The 7105-nt window shown below is 45.0% G+C and overlaps 1 protein-coding gene across 1 annotated transcript in view; it reads left to right on the forward strand.

The window, feature by feature from the left end:
- LOC125485689 overlaps positions 1 to 7105 on the forward strand; it is a 169561-nt gene that overhangs the window by 59429 nt on the left and 103027 nt on the right. The window lies entirely within an intron of this gene.

Genomic DNA, 7105 nt, shown 5'->3' on the forward strand with positions numbered 1-7105 from the left:
GGCCCGAATCGGTGATTGATGGCCCCGAATCGGTGATTGATGGCCCCAAATCGGTGATTGATTGGCCTGAATCGGTGATTGATTGCCCCGATTCAGTGATTGATGGGCCCGAATCAGTGATTGATGGGCCTGAATCGGTGATTGATGGCCCTGATTCAGTGATTGATGGGCCTGAATTGGTGATTGATGGCCCGATTCGGTGATTGATGGCCCCAAATCGGTGATTGATGGGCCTGAATCGGTGATTGATGGGCCTGATTTGGTGATTGATGGGCCCAAATCGGTGATTGATGGCCCCGATTCGGTGATTGATGGGCCTGAATCGGTGATTGTGGGCCCTGAATTGGTGGCGAGTTGAGGAGGTCCCCAGTGAACCTTCTCCCTCAGAACCAAATTGATGGGCTTGCAAGAAGTGGGTGTGTTTCTACAGGGCCAACCTCCTCAATTAATTGCCCTTCTCGTCTCCTTTCTTACCTCCTCCAGGGAGTGGAGCTCTGTGTCCAATGACTTTGAAAGAGTGGTAAGATGAGCGAAGCTTCTTAATAAGAAGACTTCCATTTGGGCAGTACCTTTCACAATATCAGAATGTCCCCAAGTGTTTTCAGCAGCTTTTGAAGTGTAGCTACTGTTAGAATGTAGGAAGCTCAGAAACCTCTTTGTAGACATCAAAGTCTTAGGCACTGCAATGTGATAAGACCAGAGAGCCTTTCTTTTAGGGACATTGATCGAAGGGTAAACATCAGCCAGAATACTGGGAGAATTCCCTGCTTCTTCAGTGAAATAGTGCCTTGTCTCCTGTGGTGTTCTTTGATGCCACACGCTGAGTTTGAATTTGGGATGGATTGGCTTCAGGCACAGACTTCAAAGTAATATCTCTTTATAATTCATTTATGGGACATGGGTGTTGCTGGCTGCATTCCTAAATGCCCTTGAGGAGGTGATGGTGAACTGCCTTCTTGAACCACTGTAGTCCACATGCTCTGGGTAGACCCACAATGCGCTTAGGGGGTGATTTCCAGGATTTTGACCCTGTGAAACTGAAGGAATGGAGACTATTCTATTCTGTGTATTTCCAAGTCAGGATGCTGAGTGGCTTGGAAGGGAACTTGTAAATGGTGGTGTTCCCAAGTATCTGCTGCTCACATTCTCCTGGATGGAGAGTTCTATGTTCTGTGTTCTATGTTCTTGTTCTAAGGAAGTGGTTGTGAGTTTAGAAGGTGCTACCTAAGGAGCCTTAGTGAATTACTGCAGTGCATCTTGTAGATAGTACACACAGCTGCTACTGAGCCTCTGTGCTGGAGGGAGTGAATGTGCTTTGGCCTGGAGGGTGTCGAGCTTCTTGAGTGTTGTTGGAACTGCACCTATCCAGGCATGTAGGCAGTATTCCATCACAGTCCTGACCTGTGCCCTGAACACACCATGATAGACAATCAAATCTTTGGGTGAGTCAGGATTGGTTACCTCAGACCTATGGCTGCAGCTACTGTTTTTCTGTGCTTAGTCCAGTTCAGTTCAGTTTCAGGTCACTGGATGGAGAGGAGCCTGGACACTGGAACAAGGAAGGTCTATGTTCTTGTTTAGGCCAGGCTGGTGAGGGAACTTGACAGGTCATAGCTACAAAGAGTGGGGCCCCCCAACCCCTCTTCCCCCACCCCAATGGGCACATGATGCCAAGAGAGGACGCACTTTGTCCTTGCCCTCCCCCACTTCCCCAAGCCGTCAGTTTCTCACTGGGCTGCTTGGAAACTTGGTATGTGTTTCCCTCACCACGAGAAAAATCTCAGCGGCAATGGGAGGAGACCCTCAAATGCCTATCAATTGGTCTCTTAAAAGAGCATCTTGAGCCGTGTGGGTATGTGGGCTACCAGACTCTGCCCTTGCTGAGGAGTTGGGGGGAGGGGATAAGCATAACTCCACTACCACAGTGCCCACTCCTACACCACCTCACACCCCATCCACTGAGACCCCTCCCTTCCCTCCACAACAACCAGCGACCCCACCTGGGGGCACAGAGAAGTCAACACAATATAGAACATCGAACAGTACAGCACAGGAACAGGCCCTTCGGTCCACAATGTCGTGCTGAACATGACATCAAATTAAAGAAATCCCTTCTGCCTGCCCTTAGTCCACATCCCTCCATCCCTTGCATATTCTTGTGCTTATCTAAAAATCCCTTAAATGCCTCCATCATATCTGTCTCCTCCAACACCTCTGGAGTGCATTCCAGGCTCCTATCACTCTCTGTGTAAAATCATTCACCCCTCACATCTCCTTTGAACTCCCCCACCTTCACCTTAAATGCATGCCTCCCATTATTAGACATTTCCTTTATTCCTTCACAGGATGAGGGCGTCGCTGGCTGGGCAGCATTTATTGCCCATCCCTAATTGCCCAGAGGGCAGTTAAGAGTCAACCATATTGCTGTGGGTCTGGAGTCACATGTAGGCCAGACTAGGTAAGGATGGCAGTTTCCTTCCCTGAAGGGCATTGGTGAACCAGATGGGTTTTTCCCAACAATTGACAATGGATTCATGGTCATCATTAGATTGTTAACTCCAGATATTTATTAATTTCAAATTCCAACATCTGCCATGGCAGGATTTGAACCTGGGTCCCCAGAGCATTATCTGGATCTCTGGATTGACAGCCCAGCGATAATACCACTAGGCCATTGCCTCCCTTAACTCTGGGAAAAAGATTCTGACTCTCAACTCTATCTATGCATCTCATAACTTTATCGACTTTCATCAAGTCTCCCCTCAGCCTTCCCCGCTCCAGAAAAAAAACCTGAGTTTTTCTAGCCTTTCCTTATAGCTTATACCCTCTAATCTAGGCAGCATCCTTATAAACCTCTTCTGCACCCTTTCTAAAACCTCTACATCCTTCCTGTAATGCCGTGACCAGAATTGAATGCAATACTCTAAATGTGCCACTACAACATAACATCCTGACCCTTGTACTCAATGGAGTTGTTATAACAACTGAAGGAGGACATTCAGCCAATTGTGTATAGTCTAGTGCCAATCTCCTGCCTCTTCCCCATGTCCCTGCACATCATTTCTATCCAAATAACCATCCAATGCCCTCTTGAATGCTTCAACTGAACCTCCACCATATTTCCAGACCGTGCATCCCGTACACTAACTGCTCACTGTGTGAAAAAAAATCATATCACCCAGGCTTCATTTGCCTCATTTCTATATTCTCATTTTTATTTTAGTAAAAGGTTTCTCCTTTAAGGTCAGTTGGCTTTTCTATGAGCTGATTTCCCATGAAAATGGATAAATATTTGCTACATGCTCCGAATTTGCCGGAGAGAAAGATATAGCCAGTAAAAATATAGAAAGCCTGAATGAAGTCCTAAGTTCTGTTGCTGAATAGTCAAGCTGAGAGAGTTTGGGGACCTTTTCTGATGTCGACTTACCAACCTGTGGGAATGTGGAGGGAACTGTTGACAACATCTGTCCTCACTTCATAAATATACAATGGGTGGGAGATCAGGAGGATCAGAGAGACCATACAACAGCAACACATTTCATGACGTTCAGATGTTCCGTCTGGTGGTAAGAGCCAAACTAACCTATTTTTCAAATACCATCTTTGTTTAATGGACTAAAATAAAATCCCCAATTGATACTCCTGCCTTGGGTTTCCAATGCTAGCCGGCTGCATTCCTGGAGGTTTCATCACATGACCAACCACCTTCTTACCATTGGTCAATCCTCCAGAAGCCCTGCCTTCACATGACCAATTGGAAAGGTGACAGACTCTGTGTTGTCCAATTGGATTCATCTGTACCATTAGTGGAAGTGATTTGTTTTCAAGCCACCTCCAATTCTTTCAGAATTAATCATTGAAAACATGAAGAAAACAAGAGAGAAAAAAAACTGTTTCATCTCATGTCCCTATAATTTTCTGTTGGATTAAAGGCAACAGTTGCTATATGCTGACAATGCAGTCTCCATATACTCTGTTACTTCCATAGTCTTCAGTCTATATTCTCTTACCATCATGGATTCTGCCCAGTGGGGCATCTGAGCATTGGGTTTCTTTACTGCTCTCTCAACACTTGAACAGCTACTCTAAGTCTGCAGAATCTCCATCTTTATCTGAGGGTAAATCTTTCCTCACTCTCAGTAAGTCCTGCAAACACTTCACTTCCATTCACCTATACAGAATAATAATTACAGCTCCCTGGTGGCTTCCATTCTCCCTAGCATCTCAATTACATGTGACCGTCAATTTATTATATATTCAGCTTTATTAAATATGCATATTTACACATTCATTCTCCACAATACTGCAGCAGATTCCTCTAGAAATGAACGTTTAATTTCTGACAACTCTAGGAAAATCCTGGAGGCTTAGGAATTGTTAAGGTGTGGTGACACAGGATGGAGACTCAGACTAGAGCATCTATGCTACAGTGTCACATTCTCCTCCATCTCCAGCTCAGCCCCAGCCACACTCTGAGAGCAAGCCCTGGCTAAGAGTGCAGGAATCGACCAGCACACCAACAGAGCCTTGCGTAAAGCCGGCAGGTTGGGAATTTCAAAGGATAGTGTGGTGCAGTAGGGGTTTGAGTAGAGGCCAGCACCTTGGGGATTTTCCAATACACTTTACCAGCAGTGTGAGTATCAGAAATATTTATCTCCTCACTCATACAGTTTCTCACCTGGAGAGGAGAAGGAAGGGGAACATCAACCGGAGTCTCAATCCTATCTAGTCCCTGGTCATCCTTATTTGAAAATAGCTGCAGATGGTGTTGTTTGTGGCTATTCCTGCCAACACGTATAAAACAAAAGCTTTCCTTGTTGGGTATCCATCCAAAATGAAAAGACTCATCTCCTATTATCGGTCACTACCATCCACATGAACCTTCCTCCCTGGTGTAGACGACCATCAGCCCTCTAGAAATGGTCCCAGATCCAGGATGACTCCTTGAGGTGACTGCTGGAGACTGTTGAAGAACATGTAACTCCGCTGAAGTCCTAGCCTCAATGGGGAAGCCCGATGGGCTGATAGCAAATGGTGAATTGAGGGGGTGAACACATGTGGACAACTCCTTAGGCCGAGAGCAAGTATGAGTCTGTTCCCTCTTCCTATCTGATGCTCCCAGCTCCATCCCCATCTCCCTGGACTGACCTGTGAGCCTGACAGCTTTGACAGGGCCCAAGCTGATTAGCAACATGGGTGTCTACTCACTGCCTGTTTAGAAATCTGAAGGACCAAGATGGAGAAAACCTCAGGCCTGCAGCATTCTGGGAGTTGGCAGGCAGCACAGAATTCAACTTCTCACCAATCATCCTTTCATGCAGAACTTTCTGGCAATAACACATTCTGAAAAATGTCTAGTGTAGCCCTCAACTGAGATGTTTCCAAATGAATGAGATGGAAGGCCTGTATGGTGAAGGAGCAGGTAAAATGTTAAAACCTCAAATGTTGATCAGGCACATCTAAATATATTCAGCCATCTCCTTTTTTGGAAGTGAATCAGATGTAGCTAAAGATAAAGGCATGAAGTGTTTACCCCATGCCTGTTTTATAGCGGTTTAATATGTTCTCGGATATATGGGTTATTCCTGTACATGATGTAAATACCAAATCATAAGAAGGACAGAACCCACCCAACAGCCAGAGAGGGACAATTATATGTGAAGAAATGATGGCCAGTTTTGAGAAAACTCCATAAAAATGATTAAAGATTAACAGCAATAATGAGGAGCTCATGATTTCTGCTATTACAAGGTCCTGACATCTGCTTAAATTCACACTCCAACACTCCAATAATTGCTCCTTTGATATTTACAGCGATATTATATTCTGGGGCATGAAATACCAAACAGCCTCCTGCCATTTGCAAGTTCACATCATTAGTTAAACAAATCCCTGTTTAGTGTATAGAGCAAGACCCCTCGTTTAGAATCTCAACATGCATAAAAAAGGTGACTGGCTCATATCCCCTCAAGTAAAGAGGATCAATTGTGATCTGATCGAGGTAGGATCTGTGTCATGATGAGAGTCGGAATACAAAAGTACCATGAACAATTTTTAACTTACAATTTCAGTATCTGTTTTTTTTTAGCAATAAAACTGCTGCAATAAAAAAAACAGACTATGGATATAAATTCAATCTCTGTCTGGCAAAGTCCTGTGTGGAAGCTGTAGGATGAAATTTCAAACAGAGAGAGAGAGGTGACAGGAAGAGATAATGTGGAAGTTGACTATCTCCCACTCTCAGCGGAAAGCTACCTTTGGCAGACATTTGTTTTGTGTTTTATCCTTCTGGGAATATACAAAAAAGGGTTAAAATCTGACTGGAACCTTAGTCTGTGTGGGCTAGTAGGAGGAGGTGTTCATGTGGATGAAGGTGTGAAATTGAACTCAGGCCCCTGCGTACTAGCTTGGGTACTAGCACTAGTGTAATCTGAAGATCACAGTAAAATAAAAGAGCCCACTCATCACCCCTTGCAGGCAAAAGGACGCTGGCTCTGCATGCTGGAAGCTAACTAGCCAACAGGCCAATCAGGAGGAAACAGGAAAAGGAGGACTCTCACTCTGAGTGCTGTCACATAACCATTTTCAAAAGGAAACAGGACAAAAGGATTTCAACTCTCCTGAAAATGGCAACAATCTCAAAATCAACTGTTCAACTTCCAACATTCCACTCTGTTCTCATCATGAGTACACCTACAGAGAGTAATCTATATATATGTTTATATCCTTTAACTTGTATATTGTTTTGGCCTCGTTTCTAGTGTGTGTGTGTGCATGTGTGTGTGCGCGTGTGCATGTGTGTGTGTACGTGTGTGTGTCTGAGTGTGTGTGTGTGCGTGCGAGTGTGTGTCTGTGTGCGTGTGTGTGTCTGTGTATGGGCTCGTTTCTAGTGTGTGTGTGTGTCTGTGTGTGGGCTCGTTTCTAGTGCGTGTGTGTGTCTGTGTGTGTGTGTGTTTGTGTGTCTGTATGTGTCTGTGTGTGTGTGTCTGTGTGCATGTGTGTGCATGTGTGTGTGCCTGTGTGTGCCTGTGTGTGTGTGTGTCTGTGTGTGCGTGTACGTGTGTGTGTGTCTGTGTGTGTGTGTGTGTCTGTGTGTGTGTGTCTG

This window comes from Rhincodon typus, chromosome 21 (genome assembly GCF_021869965.1).
Source record: "Rhincodon typus isolate 14 chromosome 21, sRhiTyp1.1, whole genome shotgun sequence".
Lineage (NCBI taxonomy): Eukaryota > Metazoa > Chordata > Chondrichthyes > Orectolobiformes > Rhincodontidae > Rhincodon > Rhincodon typus.